Source organism: Lepus europaeus, chromosome 3 (genome assembly GCF_033115175.1).
Source record: "Lepus europaeus isolate LE1 chromosome 3, mLepTim1.pri, whole genome shotgun sequence".
Taxonomy (NCBI): domain Eukaryota; kingdom Metazoa; phylum Chordata; class Mammalia; order Lagomorpha; family Leporidae; genus Lepus; species Lepus europaeus.
Window position 1 is genome coordinate 60485568 of NC_084829.1, and position 25454 is coordinate 60511021.

At 38.6% G+C, this 25454-nt stretch overlaps 1 pseudogene; it reads left to right on the top strand.

Moving 5' to 3' along the window:
* Positions 1 to 621: 621 nt before the first annotated feature.
* LOC133756558 (CAD protein-like) lies at positions 622 to 24368 on the top strand (annotated as a pseudogene).
* The last annotated feature ends 1086 nt before the right edge of the window (positions 24369 to 25454 follow it).

Consider the following 25454-nt stretch of genomic DNA (forward strand, 5'->3'; position numbering starts at 1 on the left):
TTCCAAACCTTGCCATCTTAATTTCCTTCATCAATTTTTCTTGTCCCAACAGGCAATGTTACTTGCCTCTTAAACATAGGAGTTGAATTCACTTGCAAGCATCCCTACAAGAAACCTGTCCTCCTGCCCATCTTCTCCTCCTTCTCTTCTAAAGAAGAGGAATGGGTGCACCTTATATCTCACCAAATTCCTTCAGGTGATTGGATTCTTCTCTTCTCCCTTGGCCTGAATTTTGCTCAATCAATTATCAGCAAACTTCCTGATTCACATCTCCCTTCAAATTGCAGTTGAATGAACATGACCTGTTGAGAAGACTGTTGACACAGATATAAGTTTTTACTGTTTGTACTCTTCAGAGTCATGTCAAAATGACCCAGGGCAGAGTATAGCCAGGAACAAACACCAAATGGGCACTTTTGTTTCTGGATTTCTGTCTATTCTTCCACATAAACATGCTCTAAATAACTCAGAAGAAAGATAGCTTAGAGTTTTATGGCAGAAATGAAACTGAAATAGTGATGCTGGTAAAGCCATCAAGGGGCAGGCAGGGGCAGGTGGTTTGAAGGAAATGAAGACAGAACCAGAGCCTGATGTGGGAAGAGGAAATGGTTCCTTCAATAGATGAAGATAGCCGTGTATGTGTACTTGACATCAGTCACCAGCGATAACTATGACATGCTAGCCTGGATCAACGAATCTCTGTGGCTCAATCTGACAAAGATTGAAGAGATGTGCTCAGGGACTGCCTATTGTCAGTTTGCTCACCTGTTGTTCTCTAGCTCTGTTGCCTTGAAGAAAGTGAAATTCCAAGCTAAACTAGAACACAAATTCATCCAGAACTTCAAAATAATACAAATGGGTTTTAAGGAATGGGTATTGACAAAGTATTTCTTGTGAACAAATTAGTAAAAGAAAAGTTTCAAGACAATTTTGAATTCTTTCAATGGTTCAAGGAGTGTGTTTTTAAAGATTTATTTATTTGAAAGGCAGAATTGAGAGAGAGAGAGAGAGAGAGGACTTTCATTCACTGGTTCGCTCCCCAAATGGTGACATGGCTGGAGCTGGGCCCATCCAAAGCCAGGAGCCAGGAGTCAGGAGCTTCTTCTGGGTTTTCCACTTGGGTGTAGGGGCCCAAGGACTTGGCCCATCTTCTACTACTTTCTCAGGCCATAGGAGAGAGCTGGATTGGAAGTGGAGCAGCCAGGACTGAAACTGGCACCCATATGGGACACCAGAACAGCAGGCTGCAGCTTTACCTGCTACTCCATGGCGCCAGCCCCTCATAGTTTCATGCAAACTATGATGGAAAATGCTATGACTCTGTAGCTACCAGGCAAGGCCAAGAAACTGCTCTGGCTCCCTCCTTTGTTGCTCCATTTCTGAATAAACCAAAGAAATCTCTCAGCCCTACCGTGCAGCCCCACAGGGGCCCATTTCAACACAGAGTACTGAGACTCCTAAGCCTGACACTAGAGTGGTGTGAAGGAAACCTGGTCTGAGAAACCAGGATGATTAAGCAACGAAATTGATGTAGCAGACCAATGTATTGAAACTTAACGTTGAAACTTACTGTTGAGAATGGAGAAAGAGAAGTTTCTACTTTCGAAAGCTAAGGAACATTGAATTGATTTGCCATGAGAACAAGAATGAAAATAGCCCTGCTTTCAGAGAACTGTAAACATTTTCTACAGACAAAGGTAAAGGTTCTGTGATACCTGATAAGGGGGGAACCCACTGGAAGATCATGGAGGATATTAACAATCTTGACAAACAGAACAACATCCAATTTCCTTACTCCAAATCACACCTGTAACTATAAAATAACCCTTTTTACTATTCTTAGAGGATCCATTTGTTTCTTTCCATAAGCAAAAATTGCATCTTCTTAAAAGTGTACTTTTCCCCATTCCTCAGAGAAGTATGAGTCCCGGCCTACACCCAGCTTCCCAGAGCTTCAGACCATGCTGCCAATGCTGCTGATAGCTTAGATTCAGGGCTACATCAGCCTGTATGACCTGCTGCAGTGGCTGGCACCACAATCCTGCCTCCCCAGGAGGGTACCTCTCTGGAGGTGGATCTTGTGCATGAGTGGACAGTCTCAAGACATATGCCCTAATGCCCTAAACAGCACTCTGGCCTCAGAATCAGCCCTTAAGGCATTAGGATCTTGCTAAAAAGCCCATGAGAGTTTTGCAGGCATGGAAAGCCAAGATATTGTGGGGAAAAAAATGACCTAAATGAAAGATCTCTGTGAGTGAGATCCCAGCAGAAAGAATAGGCCATCAAAGAAGGAAGTACCTTTTTCTGAAGGGAAGAGAGAACTTCCACTTTGAATATGGCCTTGTCTAAATAAGGTCAGAGTTGGTGAACTCGAGGCTTCCATAGCCTTGGCAGCTCATGACAGGAGCCTCGGGTGATTACTGATGCCATAAACAAGAGTGTCAAATTGTTAAGTCAACAACAGGAGTCACTGCACCTGCTCCCCATGCAGGACCTCTGTCTTTAATGTGTTGTACTATGAGAATTAACAGTAAAACTACCACTCAAACAGTACTCTATACTTTGTGTTTCTGTGTGGGTGCAAACTGTTGTAATCTTTACTTAGTATATACTAAGTTGATCTTCTGTGTATAAGGATAATTGAAAATGAATCGTGATGAAGAATGGGGTGGGGGAGGGAATGGAAGATGGGATTGTTGCAGGTGGGAGGGAGGTTATGGGGGGAAAGCCGCTATAATTCAAAAGTTGTACTTTGGAAATTTATATTTATTAAATAGAAGTTGAAAAGAAAAAATACGCCCTTCTCCAATGCCCCTGGACTCCCTTTTCAGAGCAGAAGATGAAGGGCATCATCTTCATGTGATCCCACAGTGGGAAAGGAGTGGTATATATCAATAGGTAGGTGCTGATGCCCCAGGCTTTAGACAAGATGTTTGCAAGTGGCCACAAGGGGTTGTCCCCAGGTCCCACCCTCAGCCCTTGCCTCTGGTAAGATAACCATGGCACCGTGAGGCCCTGTTGGAGTTTGCCAGGACTTCCTGATGGCAGCTTCTAGTCATCTCCCCAAATATACCACACCTCTGAACCAGGCCTGCCAGTTGAGGAGCCAAAGGAGAAGTCATCTTAGAAGGCAGCTGAGCTGGAGCCAATGGGATCCCTTGATGGCACTTACTACCCTCCACCACTTGTGCTTAGACAAATGTTATCCCAGAACCTGGGGACTCCTGCCTGCTGCACCTCCAGATCTCACTCCTACTGGACTCACTAGTGGGCCAACACATCCTGACCACCCAGCAGCTCATCAAGGATCAGATGTCCCACTTTTCAATGTAGCACACATATTGTGGATGATGGAGCAGAAAGAAGGGAGCCTGCATATCCTCAAGGGTAAGGTCATGGACTTCATGTTCTATGAGGTGAGCACAGGGACCACCAGCAGCTCATTAGCAACAGACATGGCCCAAATAGGGGATACTGTGCTCAGTTTCTCAAAAGCTACATCCTCCATCCAGAAGGGCAAATCCCTGGCTGCCTGGGTGCAGATCATGAACTGCTATACACATGTCCTCGTGTTTGGGCATCCCCAGCCTTAAGCCATGGATCTGCTAGAGGTCAGTGATCAATGCTGGACTTGGGGTTGGAGAGCACCCAACCAGTCCTGCTGAACATCTTCACCACCCAGGAGGAGCTGGACACTGTCAACAGCATGTTAATTACCATGGTGGGGGACTTGCAGTATGGGTGCCCTCTTCACTACCTGGCCTGCCCGCTCATGCAGTACCATGTCATCTGCATTATGTGGTGCCTCCCAACCTACACATGTCACCCAATATGCAGGTCTTGGAGCTTTTCAGGGCACAAAGCAGGAGAAATTTGAGAACATTGATTAAGCACGGCCTGACACTGATGTGCAATCTGTGACTTGAATCCCGAAGGAACAACTTGGCTCTGCCCAGAAACATGGCTGTTACTTTGGTCAATTCATCTCAATCCACACATCATGACCCCAGGCCAAGGAAAAGATGGTGGTGATGCACCCAATGCCATAAGTCAATGATATAAGTACAGACTCCAGAGCATTTGCTTTCAACCAGACTAAAAAGGCTTGTACATCCACAAGGGTATTAGCCACTGTGCTGGGACATTTCTAGGGTCTGGCTTCCTCAAGCCCAGCTACTGAGCTCCTGTGGGGGCAGCATGCTTAGTAGACAGTCTGGATCATCCAGGTAGCTTGCACACACATGCAAGGTCTGGACTGTAGCTCCCTAGAGTGAGGTGTATTTCAGATGCTGGGTACCCATCTGTTCCACCTCCTTCATTCCTGCATTTCTGCTATGCAGTCTCTTTTCTCCTGACTTGAACAAAAAGCTGAGCTTCTTCTAGTTTTTGCTTCCTTATGAATATTGGGGGCTTATGAGTGTAACTGAACAGAGCTCTGTTTTAGGAAGTGAAAGCAACTTCCCAAATTACAAATACAGCCTCACTATGTAGGGCTCTTGCTGTAGCTGGGGCTCAGCAGGCAAGTTTGCCTTGCGTCTTTGTTCTCAGAGCAGGAACATCATGGCCTGTTGGTCTCTGAGTCCTGTGTTACACTGCTATCAGAGCTCACCTGGGGATTCTGGCTGGTGTCAAGTGCTCCTCCCTCAACTAAGTAGTTCTCAAAGTTCTGACAAATAGCTGTGTCTTCTTCCTGCATGGCGGGAGAACACTCCTGTCAAAGCGAAAGAGACTGAGCACCTTGGTCCTGACTGCAAAGGCACATTACCCCCCAGGACTTTACTATCTTCTTGTTTCTTGGTTGTCTCTTTCTTTAGTGACTAAAGGACACTTAGTATCCTCAAAGCTTCACCCTGCAGGCATTGCAGCACAGCAGGTTAAGCTCCCATTTGGGACACCTGTTGCCCATAACGGATTGGCTGATTTAAGTCCTGCCTCCACTTCTGGTCCAGCTTCCTGACAATGCCTGGGAGGCAGAAGATGATGGCTCAGATGTTTTGGTTCTTGCCACCCTTGTAGCAGACACAGATGAAGTTCCTGGCTTCGGCCTGGCCCAGCCCTGGCTGTTGTGGGCACCTGGGGAGGAGGAAGGAGAGGGTGAACTAACCATTGGAAGGCCTCTGTCATTTTGTTTTTCAAATAAATAAATAAAACTTTTTTAAAGAGTGTATTTTGCAGGAATTTCACTCCTTTTCCAGTAAGTTTGAGTTAAGAACTTTTGCCTTTAGCACAATATTTTTTTATTTTTATTTTTTATTTTGACAGGCAGAGTGGACAGTGAGAGAGAGAGACAGAGAGGAAGGTCTTCCTTTTCCGTTGGTTCACCCCCCAGTGACCGCTGCGGCCAGCATGCTGCGGCTGGCACACCGCACTTATCTGAAGCCAGCAGCCAGGTGCTTCTCCTGGTCTCCCATGAGGGGGCAGGGCCCAAGCACTTGGGCCATCCTCCACTGCACTCCCGGACCATAGCAGAGAGATGGACTGGAAGAGGAGCAACAGGGACAGGATCCGGCGCCCCAACCGGGACTAGAACCCGAGAGGCCAGCACCACAGGCGGAGGATTAGCCTATTGAGCTGCGGCACCAGCCTAGCACGACAATATTAACATCTAGTGGTTCTCCTAGGGAACAAAGAGGCTGACCACATTAATAGTTGGAGATGTTTTTGTATAATGTGTTGAGGTAGGGACCTCAGTAGAAAAAGGTACAGACTGAAGTAAATTTTAAGCTAATATTAAATCTTGACAGAGAATATTTTAATAAATAAATGCCTTATGAGTATTTAAAATATGCTTTCATATTTCAAAATATAAAATATAACATGATGGGGAATTTTTTTTGTTATTTGTTTGACATCGTGTGTGGGAAGGAAGTGCAGACCTTGGGACCTTGGGAAGAGGCCATGCAGGGCTGTTCGTATCTTCATAGTTCTAGGCTTTAGCCCAAAGAGAGTCTGAAAATTATTTGGTGTCATTGACTAACTACATCCTTGCTGAAAAAGCAAGAGACATTGTTGTCTGGCTAACTAAAGGTGGGCATCAGCTATGAGATGATTGAGCTGGACACTCCAAATTTCACTGAGCATTTCTCATGCTCATTTTCCATTGATCCCTGAAATGGTCACGTGTTGTGTTTCTTGAGAGATGAGGTGTGTCCTGCTTCTACATCCATCCACTCCTTTTGGGAACTTGCCCACATCTCTGAGATTTGAATGGGGGCTGTGTCCCAGTTTACTCTCTTCTCAGTTTACATTTAACATGTTCCTCTTTTCTGTTCTCATCAACTGGGGATTCTGCTTTAACTCCTCAAAGTTTGCTGCTTACAGTTAGAAGCAGAGCAGGTGGGAGATCCTGCTGAAAGGTCTTCCTGGACCTCAGGCAAAGGGAGACACAGTGAAGGCTGTCATCTCCTTGGGATCTACAAGGCTGACTGGAGCATTTTGGGAGTCTGATTTCTGCTCTTTGCTGTTAACTAAATACTTTGCCAGTGTGTTAATTTCTTTGGAGATAAAATTCACTAGAATGTTACTAAATGTTAATTTTCTTTTGCAGAAAATACAGTAGCATGTCTAAATCAATTATTAATGCATAAAATATTTCATTCCTTAAGTCTTCCTCATTGCTTTGCCTGCAGCCTATTCAATTCCTTGATCTGGCAGAATTATGTACAATGTATGTTACCCACTCCTGAGACTGTTCACCCTCAGATATGTTTGTTTTGATTTATTTCTAGTGGAAGCTATTATCAAAATGTTGATAGGAAGTAGATATTTTATAACATTGTTGTGTGGTACATGTTCAATGTGGAATTCACAGGAAGATACAGATAAAGTAGTTAACACCAAAATAATGCCCACAACTACCTGTTATTGATACGACAGTGGTACTATTCTTTTTTGTGACCTTTTAGACTTTGTTGCTCTATAAAGCCCCATTTTATTGGAAACTAATTTCTCTACTGGTCTTTCTTCACAAGTTTTTTTTTTTTTTTTGGCAGGGGGCGGGGGGAGGTATATTAAACAGTTCCTAAATCAAATTCTGTATTTTTTGTATTTCAAGAATAAACAGTAAAAAAAGAAAAGATAATGATTGCCATTTGTTGAGTGACTACTTGGACAAGATCCTGTAGCAGATACTTTATATAAATCTCCTTTGTTAATCCTCAAATACCATATGTTTTATAAATAATGTTGCATTTGTCAACATGATGACAATGAGGCTCACAGAAGTTTAATGATTTATTGGTATTACCAAGGGCACAGTAAAATCAAAGGTAAAGGTATTAATTCAAAAAAATAGCTTATTTGGAAAGTGATGTCAAAAATAAAAGATAGGGAGCTGGCTTTATGGTATAGTATGTTGGGCCTCCACCTGTAGCGCCGGCATCCCATGGGATGCTGGTTTCTATCCCAGCTGCTCCACTTCCAATCCACCTCCCTGCTGATGGCCTGGGAAAGCAGCAGAATATGGCCCTGGTATTTAGGCCTCTGTACCCTCATAGGAGACCCAGAAGAAGCTCCTGGTTCCTGGCTTAGATTGGCCCAATCCTGGCCATATGGTGAGTGAACCAGTAGATAGAAGATTGATATATCTCTCTCTCTCTCTCTCTCTGCCTCTCAAATAAATAAATAAATCTTTAAGAAAATAAATGATAAAGTTAAGAAGTAAAACAGAAAAGAAAGGAGGTTAGTATAAGAACACATGATAAAATGGCCTTCACTGTGGGTTCCTGGGGCTGAATGTCAGTGGGAACTTCTGCAGAGCCTTATAAAATATGTCACAGAACCATCCCTCCAGAAGATGAAAGAGGAATGCATTTAATCATCAGTTTCCACCTATTATTGGTTAAGGATGGCCCCACAGGTTCAAACTCTTCTGCACCCTGGGGATATATGAGTAAGAGAATCCTTAGGACAGAAAGCAAAATGCAGGTACTGTAGAGCTGCATCTGCAAGAGTCACTTAAAGCCTGTGTAGTTCTCTATGCGTAGCTGAAGGAAGGAGTGTAGCTAAAGGATTTAAAATGGCACTATTAGAGTCGTCCAATACAATCTACTGTGGTTTATTTCATATCTGCTGTGCCTTCCATTCAGTCCATTACAACAGGCTTCTTTTCAGTGTGGTAGCCAGATGCAGTCCCAGATGCAGTCTTTGCAGAAACCTCATAAGAGAGCCAGCTGCAACTGGTCAGAAGGCTGTAACTGATATTCAGCCTCTCCTTCCTGTGTCCCATACTAAAGCTTCCTCATTTGGGGCCAGCACTTGAGTTTCCAAGGACATGTTCTAGCATTCAAAGCTCGCCTTGAGTTAGCAGTTTCTTAGCACTACTTCCTTTGGCCTTATTGAACAGTTATTATAAAGATTATTTGTGGATCATAATTGAATTATGTGGATATAATAATGGATGAACCACTGAATTCATACTGTTTGAAACATACCCTTCTCTTCTCCTATTGTTTAGTAGACTCTCAGGATCTGGTAATAATCCAAGCTAATCATTCCTTCCAGCAGAACGATGCCTTTCTTTAACTACTGGTCTACTGGCACAAGGAGACCAAGATTACATTATGGTTGTTGCAAGTGGAAATCTTTGGGGGTCCTAATGGAAATATTTCCTGCCTTCTGTCTCCAGCTTGCCCTATCCTTCTTCCTCTTTTCTCTTTTCTTCCATTCTTGAACCCCACTAGGAAGCAACCCTTTAATCTGGCAGAGCCTAAAGTCAAGAAGTTGAGAAACACAAAGTCTGCAAATGTATTATAAGGAATTGTAGTGAGAGCAGCCATTTCTCCTTCCACCTTTTGATAAATGGACTGGTGCATTTTAGCACTTGGCAACAGAAGATGCCAGCAAGGGTGCCCAATGCAGTGTTGTAGTTGAGCCATTCCACTAAGTGGCCCTTCCAGTGTTCTATTTTACTGGTTGCTTGGGGGGAAGGAGTTTATGGTTTACATGTGTGAAATTTATGATTTTGTGTCATTTCTTTCACTCTCTTTGCTCTAAGTGGGTCCCTGGGTCCGGGGCAATTTTGTGCTATTTACCATGCTAATTAATTCAGCACTATATAAGTTTTTGATTAAAAGTATTGATACAAGCAGTGAGATCAGGGAACACAAATTCATATCTGTGATAGATGTCAATTTCATAAGGGATAAAATGCTGCCTCTTCCAGTGAGGAAGACTCAAAAGGAATCTGACCAAAATGGCCCAGGCTTAACTAAACTTTGACCTCTTCCAGACGCCAAGTTCCTGAGCTTCCTTTTCTTACACTAACTCCTTTAGAAAACTGTTAATAGTGAATTTTTTTCTGCTCCTTTGAGATGCAAATACTTTTAACACCTTGACAGCTTTACAAGCCAGGAAGGACCTGGGAGGTATCTGTTAAAAATGCAATCATCAAGGATGGGCACTCCTCTGTTCCAGTGCCCCTGGGAACATAGGAGCCTAACATTGATGGGTACCAATTAGCAAAAACAAAGGTCCTAATCACAGAGAAAGCATTTGCACACTGAGGAATGGCTCTGTGCTCAAGGTACTCACTAGTTAACCTCCTCCCTAACGTCCCCCAGTACTTTTCCACTTGCTTATCTGAAAACTTTCCTACCCTTTGTTTCAGCAGAAGTTGATTTCACACTGTTTTCTGGTCTCCTTCCCCTACTGCAAAAGCCTTGAATAAAGTCTTTCTGACCCATTTAACTTTGTCCAGAGCAAATTTTGCTTTGACATCATCCTGCCATCAAGTGGTTGGCTGGCCTCCTGAGGATGATCCCATGCTGAGGCTAAGAAATTGTTTGGGACGCTGGTGGGCTAGTCAGTCCTGGCAGTAATTACAACAGTCATAGTGACAGGAGTACCTGCCATCAGACCCATGTGGAGCTTCCATTCCTGTGTATATGTATAAAAAAAATTCCACGTCTAAGTAGAAATATATAAGCGCAGCTTTTTTTTTTCTGGATCATTTCATAAGTTCTGTAGATAGTGGTCTTTTTCTCCTGGACACCTTCATTTTCATTTCTTAATTAAGATATTCTCTTCCACAACCAAATCATAGTCATCACCTGCAATAAATTTATCATTGACAAAAACATTTGTCGTATCTACTATTCATAATCCAGTTTTCCCAATGGACCCATTAATGTCACTTGTAGCATTTTACCCATCTATGATTTAAGGCTTAACTCAGATGTTGAAATTAATTATCATGTTCCTTTGGTCTCCTTTAAGGAACGTTTTCTCAAGTCTTTTTTGACATTTATATTCTGAAGAATACGATTCTCTCCAAGCCACTGCCATTTTAAAATACTTCACAATTTGGGTTTTACTGATGTTTCTTACAAATAGACTCAGGTTGTACATTCCCTGTCACTATATTGCAAAAATGAGATTACATTCTGCCTGGGGCAGCACAAATTAAGGTCTACTCTCCCTGTTCTTTGTTGATGATGCCCATTCTGATCATCTGGCCCAAGTGTTGTGTGATTTCTTATCTGTACGATTATAATATTTTTCCTTTTCAACTAATAAGGAACCAGTAGGGAGATGCTCTAGATCATAGAGGTATCTTACCTTTCCCCCATGATGCTGTTTGAGTTACTCCCTCCTTGTCTTTTCTGAGGTGATGTTACTCATTTAAAACACTATTGGATTTATTTGTTGTATTGACATATAAGACATTAACATGTTTCTAAGCATTACAGTTACAAAGAACTGTCACTTCCAATTGCAGCACTCCTTCGGTCCCACTTCTCACCTACACATGACAGGTAACAAATATTATAGCTTTCTAATTTTTCCTCCTAGTATTTCATTTTCTAAATATAGACACATATATAATTTTATATTTTCCTTTCTTTCATAAACAGAACGTAGAATATGCTAGTTTACATTTTGCTTTGTTCATATAACACTATCTTTTGGAAAACATGCTTGATAACATTAATTTTTGCTCATATGTGAAGTAAAATTTAATTAACAATCTGATTTTTAAATGTAATTATAGTAATAAGAAATTATCCATATGCCTTAAAGTTAAAGTATCATTTAATCTACTAATTAAATTAATAGTGCTTAAGATAGGTTCTCAGATATCCTGGTCTAATCAAGCTACAATACCAGTTCCTTTCTTTTTTTTTTTTTTCTTAACTATTTTATTTATTTACTTGAAAGTCAGAGTTAGAAAGAGGCAGAGGCAGAGATAGAGAGAGAGGCCTTCCATCAGCTGGTTCACTCTCCACATGGCCATAATGGACAGAGCTGAGCTGATCTGAAGCCAGGAGCCAGGAGCTTACTCCTGGTCTCCTAGATGGGTGCAGGGTCTCAAGGACTTGGGCCATCTTCTACTGCTTTCTCGAGCCATAGCAGAGAGCTGGATCAGAAATGGAGCAGTCAGGTCTCAAGCTGGTGCCCATATGGGATGCTGGCACTGCAGGTGGTGGCTTTATCTGCTATACCACAACCCCCAGTTCCTTTCTTTTTTACCACTTTTTGTTGGGAGTTGAAGATTTCTAGAATGAAGGGAAAAAAAAAAAACACTCTGTGAGTTCGGCAAGCTGATGTTTCAACATTTAAAAATAAAATCTGCAAACTGGTAAAGCCACTATGGAAGTCAGTCTGGAGATTCCTCAGAAACCTGAATGTAACCCTACCATACAACCCAGCCATCCCACTCCTTGGAATTTACCCAAAGGAAATTAAATTGGCAAACAAAAAAGCGGTCTGCACCTTAGTGTTTACTGCAGCTCCATTCACAATAGCTAAGACCTGGAATCAACCCAAATGCCCATTAACAGTAGACTGGATAAAGAAATTATGGGACATGTACTCTATAGAATACTATACAGCAGTCAAAAACAATAAAATCTGGTCAGTTGCAACAAGATGGAGGAATCTGGAAAACATCATGCTGAGTGAATTAAGCCAGTCCCAAAGGGAAAAATATCATATGTTATCCCTGATCGGTGACAACCAAGCACAAAAAAGGAAACCTGTTGAAGTGAAATGGACACTATGAGAAACAGTGACTTGATCAGCCCTTGTCCTGACTGTTGATGTACAATGTAATACTTTATCCATTTTAGTATTTTTTTTGTTCTAGTGAATATTATTAGTTGAACTCTGTAATTAACACACAATTATTCTTAGGTGTTTAAAGTTAACTGAAAAGTGATCCCTGTTAAATATGAGAGTGGGAATAAGATAAAGAGGAGATGTACAATTTGGGACATGCTCAATCGGACTTGCCCCAAATGGTAGAGTTAGAAATGTGCAAGGAGATTCCAATACAATCCCATCAAGGTGGCATGTACCAATGCCATCTCACTAGTCCAAGTGATCAATTTCAGTTCACAATTGATTACACTGATAGGTCTAAGAGTCAAAGGGATCACACAAACAAGACTAGTGTCTGCTAATACTAACTGATAGAATCAAAAAGGGAGAGAACAATCCAACATGGGAAGTGGAATACACAGCAGACTCATAGAATGGCAGATGTCCTAAATAGCACTCTGGCCTCAGAATCAGCCCTTAAGGCATTTGGATCTGGCTGAAGAGCCCATGAGAGTATTTTAGCCATGGAAAGCCAAGACACTCAGGCAAAAAAAAAAAAAAAAAAAAGAAGAAGAAGAGGACCTAAATGAAAGATCTCTGTGAGTGAGATCCAGTAGAAAGAATGGGCCATCAAAGATGGAGGTACCTTTCTCTGAAGGGAGGAGAGAACTTCCACTTTGACTATGACCCTGTCAGAATAAGATCAAAGTCAGCGAACTCAAAGGCTTCCATAGCCTTGGCAACTCATGACTAGAGCCTAGGGAGATTACTGACGCCATAAACAAGAGTGTCAAATTGTTAAGTCAACAACAGGAGTCACTGTGTACTTATTCCTCATTTGGGATCTCTCTCCTTAATGTGTTGTCCAATGTGAATTAATGCTATAACTAGTACTGAAACAGTATTTTTACACTTTGTGTTTCTGTGTGGGTGCAAACTGATGAAATCTTTACTTAGTATATACTAAATCAATCTTCTGTATATAAAGATAATTGAAAATGAATCTTGATGTGAATGGAATGGGAGAGGGAGTGGGAGATGGGAGGGTTGTGGGTGGGAGCAAAGTTATGGGGGGAAAAAGCCATTGTAATCCATAAACTGTACTTTGGAAATTTATATTTACTAAATAAAAGTTTAAAAAATAAAAAATAAATTTTAAAAATCTGCAATTTTATCTTATTAATATGCTTAAAAATTAATATGCTTAAAAATTATCATTGAACTTATTTATTTATTTATTTATTATTTTCCCCCAAAGAAACTGTTTATTTAAGGAATACAGACTTCATGCATTTCATAAGTACAACTTTAGGAATATAGTGATCCTTCCCACCATACCCGCCCTCCCACTCACTCTCCCACCCCTTTTCCCCCTCCCTCTCCCATTCCCAGTCCCATTCTCCACTAAGATCCACTTTCAATTAACTTTATACACAGAAAACCAACTCTATACTAAGTATGAGTTCAACAATTATGATCATTAGAATTATCATAGAATTCATGCTTTCCAGGTTCATCACTGTTTTTTCATTGAAATGCACTGAGTATTTTTACTATTTTGTCATTTCAAATCACTTGAGTGTAGCTCTGTGAGTCATTACAAATATAATCTATTACACCTGGGAAAGGTGAAAACATGTGACTTAGGTGTTACATTACTGATTTTCCTTACTTGACTCCTTTTCCTTAATTAGACACCCTACAACATTTTTTAACATCAAAAGGGTTACAAATAATGTGCATACCTGTATTGAATAGGTATTTGAAGAAATAAGAGAGTCTGTGATGCAGAAGGCCAAAAGGGAAGAAAGAAAGCTTCAGTGGACAGAGCCTATGTTTCTGTTGTGGGCATCTGCAAAGATGGATTTTAGTGACTTGAAGGTTTGTTAGGAGGATTTTTATTCTATTCTGCTGCAGATACCAACAAAAGTTTCCAAAGAATGAGTCTGCTAACTTTGAGTCTGTATCAAGTTCACTTTATATGTTTTTTGCAAAGGCGAATATCATAGGAAACCAACACAGTTTAATTGAAGACAGGGTGTCTCTTAAAGAGTAAATTTCATGTGGCACATTTATATTCAGTTTAAATTCTCTGCCAGTGTGATCCTTTAGAACTACATACCTTAGCTCTCCCCCATGGTGCTGACAGATGTGTTCAATAAACAGACACTCCATTAAAATTTGCATTTAAGATAACAATGAATAATTGTCAGTGTAATTATGTCTCCAATATCTGGAAGCCCTAGGCAGGGAGTCTGATAGGCAGTTATAGATTAATATTTTCCCAATGCTTGCCATGTCATGCTTATACCACATGTCACAGTAATTATGAAAATGGATCCTGCTTTTTGCATCTTTTGTAGGAGTCCTGATGACAGTGCTTGGGGCAGAGACATATAGGCAGCTGAGGCTTGACCAGAAACCACCAATAAAACGGGAAGTTTGATCCTGCTGATCCAGGTCTAATTGTCAGGGAGACAAGAGAAGCATGAAACTTTCAGGTGGGTCATCACATAAGCATTTCTCTATATCCTTAGGAAATGTACCCTATTTGGGGATCACTGTGTGGTACAATGCACACAGGATTGCATGTGGCTGAGGCGGAAGGAAATGGTTTCCTGTCTTCTTCAGTAGTCAGCCATAGCAACAACGGTATGGTTTCACTTTGGTAAAAAGAGCACAGAGAATAGCAAATGTTGTATTGCTATCTGATATTTAGAACCAAGGCGAGCATGGTTCTAAACAGCTTACACATATGTTGACTTCATCTTTACAACCCTCAAACAAGGAGACCAAGTGAGAAAATGTCACAGAGGATGAATAATTGACCTAATTTACACATACTGTTAGAAGCATGATCAAACTCAGAATCCAAATTATTATCAGGTTCCTGAACCTGTGCTCTTACCCACTGCAATACACTATTTCTCACACTGAATGCTTGTCTGGGAAGTCACCAACATGGGAAAAGACATGTGGCTACAGAAGTGCCTCTTTTGCAGGAGGTGTGGTGACTTGGAATTAGATTTACATATAATATATAATATTTAATATCTATACTATTTATAAACAGGTATTTAATATATAGCATATATATATTAAAAATATAAATTATAATATCCCAGGAATGCAGAAATACTTTTGATTACATAGTCCTAAGAAAGCTGTCAATCCCAAATATTTCATACATTAAAACTTCTGACATTAGAAATTTCATATAATTTAGGCCTTTAGTCCTCATGACCTACCCAAATTTATTCTTTATCTCTTTTTTAAACAATTAAACTCAATCTTGAAAAGCTTAAATAGGTTATCACATACTAAGCAAAAAGCAGCAATGGAAGTCCTAGACTCATGCCCATTGCCCCCCTGGGAAACTGCTCCAGAAATACACTACAATTTAGTTCATTTGCAGTTTGATTTTAGAAGGTTTGTGTGGTCAGAATGACCTTCAGGTTGTTGAGAATTTATTTTCAATAAATACATAATATAGTGAATCCCTATTTTTAGTTATTTTCTTTTAAAAATTGAAGAAACCTTTTCCTCTCCAATTAAAACAAGTGTGCAATTGGGAAATGAGAAATTTCCTCTATCTGTCGTATCTTATTTTAGTCATCTCTGACATTTTATTGGCATTGAACAGAGCAGTTTAATTTAATGAGATGAGCGTGATTTAAAGACAATGTGCATGAATTACTTTTACTCATTTAGGCAGCAGGTGTGCTCTGCTAACATATTTCTTCACAGACAGATTGATTAACCTGACTTTTGCTTAAAACAATAAAAATAGTTAAATTCCGATTACCACACACGTATACATGTACAGACACACATAAACACAATTACATACACAACCTGGAAGCTCACTCTGCTCCAATAGTATTCTTAGGAAATTTCAATTTACCAAACTTAATAAGACTCCTGCCTAATAGTATCATAATTTAAAAGCTGAGTCAAAATGAGATAAAGAAGTTTGAGAGTATGAATGTAAGGCCTGTTAAGACATAATTATTTTTATAAAAGAAATCTATAAAGTACGGGAATTATTTAATGTATTATAAATTATAAAAACATTATCTTTACATCTCCAAACAATATAGATAAAAACAAAGGGTAAATATACCTAAAGCCTCCTCCTTTCCCTTCTCCATACCCTCACTTTGTCAGTTATAATCTTCTATTTTGGGTGTAACTTCCTAGACATTTTTCTGTGTATCTACATATACACATATATTTACCCAAAGATACAATCATTTCATTCACACAATTATATGAGAAATTAAATCAGTATATGTTCTTACAAAGAATTAGCCACATATATTCATAGAAGCCTTATACAGCCAAAAACTTGCAATAACCTAAATATTCAGAACAAATTATGGATATCCACACCATAGAACACTCCCCAGAAATAACAAAGAATGAACTATTAGTGTATGCAACAATTCATTGAATTTCAAAGTAATTATGCTGAGTAAAAGAAGCCAAGTCAAAAAAATACATACTGTATCATCTCATTTATAAAAAAAAAAAATCTAGAACATACATAGTAATCTGTAGTAACAAAGAGCAGATCACTGGTTGCATGGGTAGAGTTACAGGAAGGAAAGGGAAAGAATATAAAGGCAAAAAAGAAAACTTCTTGGGTTATGATATCATTCATTATCTTAATCATGGTTATGCTCTCATGTGTGTATTCATATATGAAAAATTATTAAATTGTACACTTCAAAAGTGTGCAGCTCATTGTGCGTCATTTTCACCTTCATACACATGGATGAAAGCACCACACATACACATGCAAGTTATATGATCAAGAAATCACAAAGTTGGAGTTCCAAATCTTCCATGTGATCCTATCTATGAGGAGAATAAAAAAACAGTATAAAGTAATTATTTCTAACTATGGATGGGAAGATTGTATTTTTCAAGACCTTTCTGTTTCATTTTATTTTCTTTTTCTGGCCATGAGGAGATGACTCTCGTTTCAAAAAATAATTTCTCCTTAACTCTTACTTGTCTTTAAATATTTCTTTGTTTGAGAGACAATGAGAAAGACAGAAAGCTCTTTTTCACCAGGTCACTCTCCAAATTCCCACAATAGCTGGGGCTGGACCAGGCTGAAGTCAGGAGCTGGAAAATCAATCCAAGTCTCCCACATGAATGACAGAGACCCAAGTACTCAGCCATCACCGGCTTCCTCCCAGGGAGTGCAATGTAGAAAGCTGGAATCAGAAGTGAAGCCAGGACTCAAACTCAAGTACTTCAGTATGGGATGCAGGCCTCTTAACCAAAGGTCAAATGTCTGTCCACAAAAATCACTTTTGAAGATATTGTTAAATAATTAGAAAATTTGCATAAAAGAAATTCAAGAAGAGGATTTATAGTATGAGGAATCATGGTGACTTTTTTTCATTGTTCTATCTTGCTGCATTTTCTAATAAATTTAAAAATTTTTAAAAACCATTTTGAATATAGAATCTCAAGCTTATTCATAACAGTGACATTTTTGTTCAAATAAAACTTTACAAAACCCCTCATCTATAAAATGGATAAAAGTTACCTAACTCAGGCACTCCTCACTTTTGTTTCTTACCTCATGCCTCAATTCCTTTCATTCACCCTTGATCCTGATGCCTGCATGATATGTCTACATTGACCTCTTCTGTATAAAATACAGTCTTGCACAGTAATCCTCAGTCTTATTAGATCTAGCACCCTATTTACAAGTATTTTATAACTCCCTTTTATCACTCAAAATTAAATTAATAAACAATATAACCTGTATTGTGCATATATATGAGTATATATAGCTATATATACATAAATACATATAGTGATATATATACAAATATATGGCATATATATTTATGGTGCACATATGAGAGTTCTTGAAAAGGTTCAGGAAAATTGTGTTTATGAAAAATGTATGCATGTATTTCAAAATTTTTTGCATCAAAATAAACATTTTTGCCATTCCAATAATCTCATTTTTTTAAGTACCCATATATGTGTCTGTGTGAGTGCTTGTGTGTGAGGGGGATATATATTTGATTTGTGTCTATCAATGATACATATACCAAATACAGACACACATATATTTATAAGTAAATATAATGATCCCATGCAGTATTTGGGTGAGACTATCGAAATATAACATTTTGCATCAAAAACAATGAGGAAATTAAAATGGAAAAAGCATTTTTTCTTAATTGTGCTCACAACTGGAGAACAGTGAGTCAAGCACAGCTTGAGACACACAGCTTCACCATTTCTGTTATTTCTCAAATTTTTCTCTTTCACATGATTAATGACGATAGCAAAATCCCTGGACTAAGAAGTTTGAAGTCTTGGACTCTAGTGCAATAAACAAATTGTTGTAGTCTTGGAGCAGTTTTCATGATCAAGGTGGAATTTTAATAGAACCTTGAGTAAAAATAAAATTTGGGAAACAGGAAAGTCATAAGCTAATTCCTTATTTCCCTTCCTAAATTAAAAGGCATTAGGATGAGGATGGAATGGGATTACTTTTAATTTACCTGTGTGTAAATTAGTAGCTAATCTAATATCACACATTCTGGCTCTGGCCTATTTTTTCCAAAGATCCACAAAAAAGTATCCACTCTAGGTAGACAGATTGACTTCTACAAATGCTTTATGCATCTTTTGGACACTGGTTTGAAAATCTTAATATAATTTAGATAATGGTTCAATATGAAATGGCTTTAACCTACAGTAAACCATCCATAATTTAAAGCAATACAAAAATGAGAAATTTTATAGGTGACATTTCAGAAGGGAAGTAGTAGAGTTAGATTAATATGACAGAAATAGGATAGGCCATGTCAATTCTATTTCCTAGCCCACAGATTCGGAGCTTGCCATGTGACATGTTGTGGCCACTAAGATGTGAGTGGATGGTATATTTGTCATATCTGAGAGGTTTCAAATACAGTCACGTGGTCTGGCTTAGTCTTTCTTGATCCTGTGCCCTCTAGTAGAAAAAAGAACTATCCCAGTTAGAAGCTAATCCTTCCACCTAGGTCTCAAAATGAAAATATTTTGGAGGAAATTTGTACCTGACCTATAGCAATGCACCAACACTCACTTAGTACAGCTCATAGCCTGAAGCCCTCATATGATATGACAATAAAAATGCATTGTGGTAAGCCATGACAATACTGTGATCATGTTTTTGCAGCAGAATCTTGACAGTTAAAATGACATTTTGTATAACTTTTGAGCTTTTGTTACTGGTCAGAAAGCTGAGAATAACAAAATGTTTCTATTATTTGTCATTGTTTAATATTTGAAAAACATTTAAGTGACATTTCTTTATAGTTAGCATTAAAATGATCAGTTGACATTTCCAGTTTCTTCTAGTTGCCTTTACATTATAGCATCAAAATTTGTCAGTCACTATCTTTCAATGTTGACTTAAATATACCAAACATATATATATAGATATAAATAAATACACATGCATATGTGGTATATATACATACATGTCTGGAAAACTGTATGGTGCTATATTTGATTATAGGGTTCTAAATGTTTAGCAGTTTTTTCCTCATCTGCAAATATCTGGCCCATGATCTCCTAAATGAATTTTTTATGATTTGGTTCATTATCCAAAAAATATTAGTTTAGTTACCCTTATTAAGTATGACTATCGCTTAGACAAGCAATTTTAAGTCGGAATATGCCTCAAAACTGTGGAACACTGGTCTTTATTAATAAATTATTTATAAATGCAATCAAATGGGTCTCAAAATACTAATTAATTTTAAACACTTGACTATTGAATACTATTTCCTTAATTTCTTTAATGGATGATTCATACTATCATAATACTCAAGAAACAAACATGCCTTAGACACTTCAAAGTATGTGTAGTAAATCTAATAATATAGACCTGTTTAATAACCAAGTATTATATCAGCTGTTAAAACATTATGCAGTAGGACCAGTGCTGCGGTGCAGCAGGTTAGGCTGCCATCAGCAGTTCTAGCAACACTTATGGGTGGTGGTTTGTGTCCTGGCTGCTCCATTTCCTATCCAACCTCACTGCTAATTGGGAAAGCAGTGAAAGATGACCAAGTGCTTGGGTCCCTGCACCCACATAGGAGACCCAGAGGAAGCTCCTGGCTCCTGGCTTCAGCCTGGCCCAGCTTTGGTTGTTGTGGCCATTTGGAAAGTGCACCAAATGGCCTCTCATGTCTCTCCTCTCTGTCTCTCCCTCTCTCTCTGTTACTCTTTCAGTAAATGAATAAACTTTTTAAAAATAAATAGTATACTTTTCAAGAGCAGCAAAGAATCTGAGATTACTCTCCATTTGCAATGCCAAGGTAACCTGCCACAACTCATGGGTGCTATGTTTGAAATAGAGAACTTTGTTACTCCTAGCCCAGCAAACCTCCTGAGCCCAAGCATACTTTGCATCTGTCTCTCTTACTTTCAAACCCCAGGACAGGGATGTAAATGCGCCCTGACTGATGCTTTTACACAAAGGGGGCTGCAATTCAGGAGAAGAACCCTGAGTTTGCAAAACCTAAATATTTTATAATGTTCAGTAATCAGCCCTGCCCTTTGTTCTGGAAGGAGATACCATATGTCTTCCAAGATTGCTTGATAGACACTCATTCTTGAGGGGCAGGGGGAGTGTGAAGGAGTAGTTAATGCAGCTCACAAAAAAATATGCAGAATCATGAAATCCCCATAGAAGACTTTCTTCCCATACATTTCCAAATAAACTTTAAGTGGGCTCAAATTAATATAAAATAAATCAATAAAAATAGTAATTTAAAAATCTAAATTTTCTAAATACAAGAAAATGCAAACAAACATGTGTCTAATACCTTGAGGGAAGAAGTTTCTAAGATTAAAAATAGAAAAAATTACAGTGGAAAGTTTTAATGGACCAAATTAAATAAAGTTTAAGTCCCAGCATAGCAACAACCACATAAATAGAAATAAGACAAATAAAAAACTAGAAAAATATTTATAATAAATATGATAAACAAGTTACTAATAGCTTTACTATATAAATAGCTCTTAAATAACAAAAAACTTATCTCCTCATCTCTAATAAACAGATCAGTCATATAAGAATTTCAAATAATTAAAATAATTAACTCTCAAAAACAGAAACACATTATTAGTCAACATTGAGTTACCACTCCTTGCTTAACAAATTAACAAATTATTTTTATATAAAGTCCAATTTTCTATGGCATAGTGAAGCAAAAGCATTCATATACTACTGATAAGCAACCTAAATGTTATAATTTTCTAAAAACAAAAAGAATTATGTAGCATTTTTTAAATATCCATAATGCATGATTCAGTGATCCTCCTCCTGGAAATCATTTCAAAAAAAATAACCATAAATAAAAATGGAATCAACTTTTATAATTAAGACATTTATTCAAAAGAGTAAAAAATTAGAATTACTCAAGGCCGGCATCGCGGCTCAATAGGCTAATCCTCCGCCTTGTGGCGCCGGCACACCAGGTTCTAGTCCCGGTCAGGGCGCCAGAGTCTGTCCCGGTTGCCCCTCTTCCAGGCCAGCTCTCTGCTGTGGCCAGGGAGTGCAGAGGAGGATGGCCCAAGTGCTTGGGCCCTGCACCTGCATGGGAGACCAGGAGAACCCCTGGCTCCTGCCTTCAGATCAGCGCGGTGTGCCGGCCGCAGTGGCCATTGGAGGGTGAACCAACAGTAAAGGAAGACCTTTCTCTGTCTCCCTCTCTCACTTTCCACTCTGCCTGTCAAAAAAAAAAAAAAAAAAAGAATTACTCAAAATGTCTAAAAATAGAGAAAGTTCTAAGTAAATGATGGCAAATCTATTAAGAAAAGTGCATATACATCATTTTTATCCATCCAAAATCTTTTAGTCTTTGCCAAAATTGAAGGTTATTCTTTTTACAGAAAACTTGAAAAATGAGAGAAACTGCTGACAAACAGTTCTTTGATAATACAACACAGTTTTCTGTATTAGTTTTAATTTAGACAGATAAGAAAGAAAACATACAACTCACATATTCAATAAAATCTAAAATAAATTGCTCTTATTCTGGTTAAAAAAGCCAAAATATTTTTCCATTATTGAAATATTTTTCTGTTATTGAAAAAAATTGTAATGTTTTCATGAATTATTAGCATATATAATTTAAACTATGAATAATAAACAAAGGTATTATTGTTAAAAAAATTTAGAGAAAATAGTATCTTTGGAAGAAAATTTAAAACTTTAAGATTGTTGGGGGCTGGCATTGAGGCTCAGCAAGTTAAGCCACAGCTTGTGATGCCAATATCCCATATAGTGCCAGTTCAAATCCCAGTTGCTCCACTTCTGATACAGCTCCCTACTAACACTTCTGAGAAAACAGTGGAACACATCCCAAGTACTTGGGCCCTTATCATCCAAGTAAGAGACCCAGTGGAGTTCCAGGCTCCTGGTTTTGGACTGGCCCAGCCTCAGCCATTGGGGCCATTTGGCTCTGTCTCCCCCTCCATACCTCCCCCTCTCCCTCTCCCCCTCTCCCTCTCCCCCTCCCCCTTCCCCTCTCCCTCTCCCCCTCCCCCTTCCCCTCCCCCTCCCCCTTCCCCTCCCCCTCCCTTCACCCTCTCCCCTTTCTGTTTCTGTTCAGTCTATCTTCCAGAGAGGTTTCATGGTGGCTACTTACTATTCTGTTTGTATTTTCTTCTGTTGGGTTTCTTCAAAATGTATAAATACCATGTAAAAATATAAATAACATTAGTTATATTTAATGAATTAAACTAAGGCATAATGATCAGTAGTAACTTACTAGATATTTTACTTTTGAAGGTGAAACATAGAGAAGTAAGAATCAGATGGAGGATGAAACACTAGCAAAGAAAGAACACACGAAGGTGTAGTGATGGGCATCAGTGATAAGTTTTACTTCTTCCCAATTTTAACATTTGTCTCTGACATCTTATTGGAACATATTAACCCCCAGGATAATTAAATATAGGCCTAATTGTTAGCTACGTCTGAGACCATGTAATCACAAAGACTCTAGGAGAGATTCTGTAGTTCTGCTAGTATATACCAATTGCATTAACAAATTTAGATTTCCTACTCCATTTTTGTGTAATAAAATATATTGTCTGCATACATCTGTGATGCTATAACTAGTGCTTGTTATCAACTTTTTAAAGTGTAGATTTGTTTATACAGCTATGAATTATTAATTTCCTAGCTGTAAAAATTGATAAACATTTGGTGGCTTCAAACAACATAAATTTATTATCTGAAGGGTCTGGAGATCATAAACCCAAAATCAGTTTCATGAGGCTAATATCAAGGTGCCCACAGGCCCCAACAAGGTCCTTCTGAAAGCTTAAGGAATAATCTCACCTTGCCTCTCACAGCTTCTTGAGGTCGCCACTATTTCTTGGTTTGTGGCCACATCACACCAGCCTCTGTTCTTATCACATCACCTCTTCTAACTTCAACCTGTTCATCTTCTTTAACATTTTATTTCAGAATAGCTTGAAATTTACAAAATAAAACTTGTGAGGTAGTAATAAAGAGTTCCCATATACCCTATCTCCTCCATTAAAATCTCATATTAGTATCCTTGTCATATAAGGATTCTTATAATTAAACAATCCAGGATAAATCATCAACTCGGGGTCCTTAATCACATCTTCAAAGTCCCTTTTGCCTTATAGATAACCTGATCACAAGTTTCAGGGATTTGGACATGAAAATCATTGTGGGGCAATTATTCTGTTTATCACTGAATAGTACAAGTATTATCAAGTTACTTATTATTTTATTCCTTTAAAACTTAGACATAAGATTATAACTACATTGACAGCTAATAAAAATCTAAATTTTCCACTGAATCAAAATCTATCATCAATAGTTTTAAATATCATAAAAAATTCATAGAGTCTTATCATTTGTCATCCTATGATACATCAATAAATTGCATTAAATGATTTTAAAGGTGATTATAGTCAAAGCTTTCTTTTGTAAACATTGGCCAAATTTTTAAGAGACTTTTTGCCTTTGAGTTTCTAAACACAGTTTGAAGACCAAATGTCTATGGATATCAGTAATTTATTCAGCAAAGAATGTCATTTAATTAAATTGTAACTAGTATCGTTGTCGTGACTACCCTCAGGATCCTTTGAAAACAGAAAAGAGCCGGGTGCGGTGCTATGCGCCTGTAGTCCCAGCTACTTGGGAGGCTGAGGCCGAGGCCGGAGGATCGCTTGAGTCCAGCAGTTCTGGGCTGTCGTGCGCTATGCCGATCGATCGGGTGCCCGCACTAAGTTCGGCATCAATATGGTAACCTCCCGGGAGCAGGGGACCACCAGGTTACCTAAGGAGGGGTGAACCAGCCCAGGTCAGAAAATAGAAAAAGAACAACTTAGATTGTTTCCTCTGATTAAAAGTAAGAGGATTTCTGGGACAAAATGGCAAGTCCGAAAAGAAAGTTAAGTACTCTGAAATTTCTATGTTCAATCTGATTTTTTTTCCTGGTGGTGCCAAGCAGAAAGGTCTGGATTGGTAGGTTCACCTAAAGGCAAAGGCAGTTTGCAACTAAACCCCAAGTAGTACTATAGCCAGGCTGAAATCCGTGAAGTCAGTTCAAGAACTAGAAAGTTAAAACGAAAGTCTCTTGTCATTTCTACCGCATATAGTCAGTAAAATCTCTTTTCATAGGAAAGCAGTATAATTTAATAATAAAAAACTGTTTTAAGTTCTCCAAATTTTCTCATCTTTCCAAGGCATATAAGAAAAAAGACAGCAAATTTTATGCTGGCTTTGGAATTTTTTTATTTAAATATTACTCTACAGGAAATTAAAAAATTCAAATATCTTATGAACAATATTTAGTTAACCTAGAAGGTTGGCAATAGGCTGATGGAAATTCCCTTGTTTATTGCTTTTGTTTTTTTGGTTACTTTGGCATGCTGAAGATGCAAATGAAATCTTATTTTATTAAATAAAATCATGAATAATCATCAAAAATATATAAATTTCAATTCATAAGCTTCATCAAGTATGTATTGGTGTCCACTGAGTTCAGCATGCCAAATGTGGATGGAAACCAGATGATGTCATGTTTGCTCAGACCCTGTAGTGGTATCCAAGATGGGCCAAAGGAAAAGCCAAAATATTGGCAGGGACCTACAAAGTCCTGAATGTTCCACTGCTATCCACAGACCCTACCTTATTTCTCTAACTTCATCAGAGGTTACTCTATTTGCCCACTCCCCTGACTATTGCTTCACAGGAACCTCCTAGACCAACTCCTGCTCAGACATTAGCCCAACCTAGAACCCTTTTCTTGTTGGTAGCCACTTATCTCCGTCACCTCCTTGAGCCTTTGTTCAAATTTCACCCTCAGAGTGAGCCCTACTCTAACTACCCT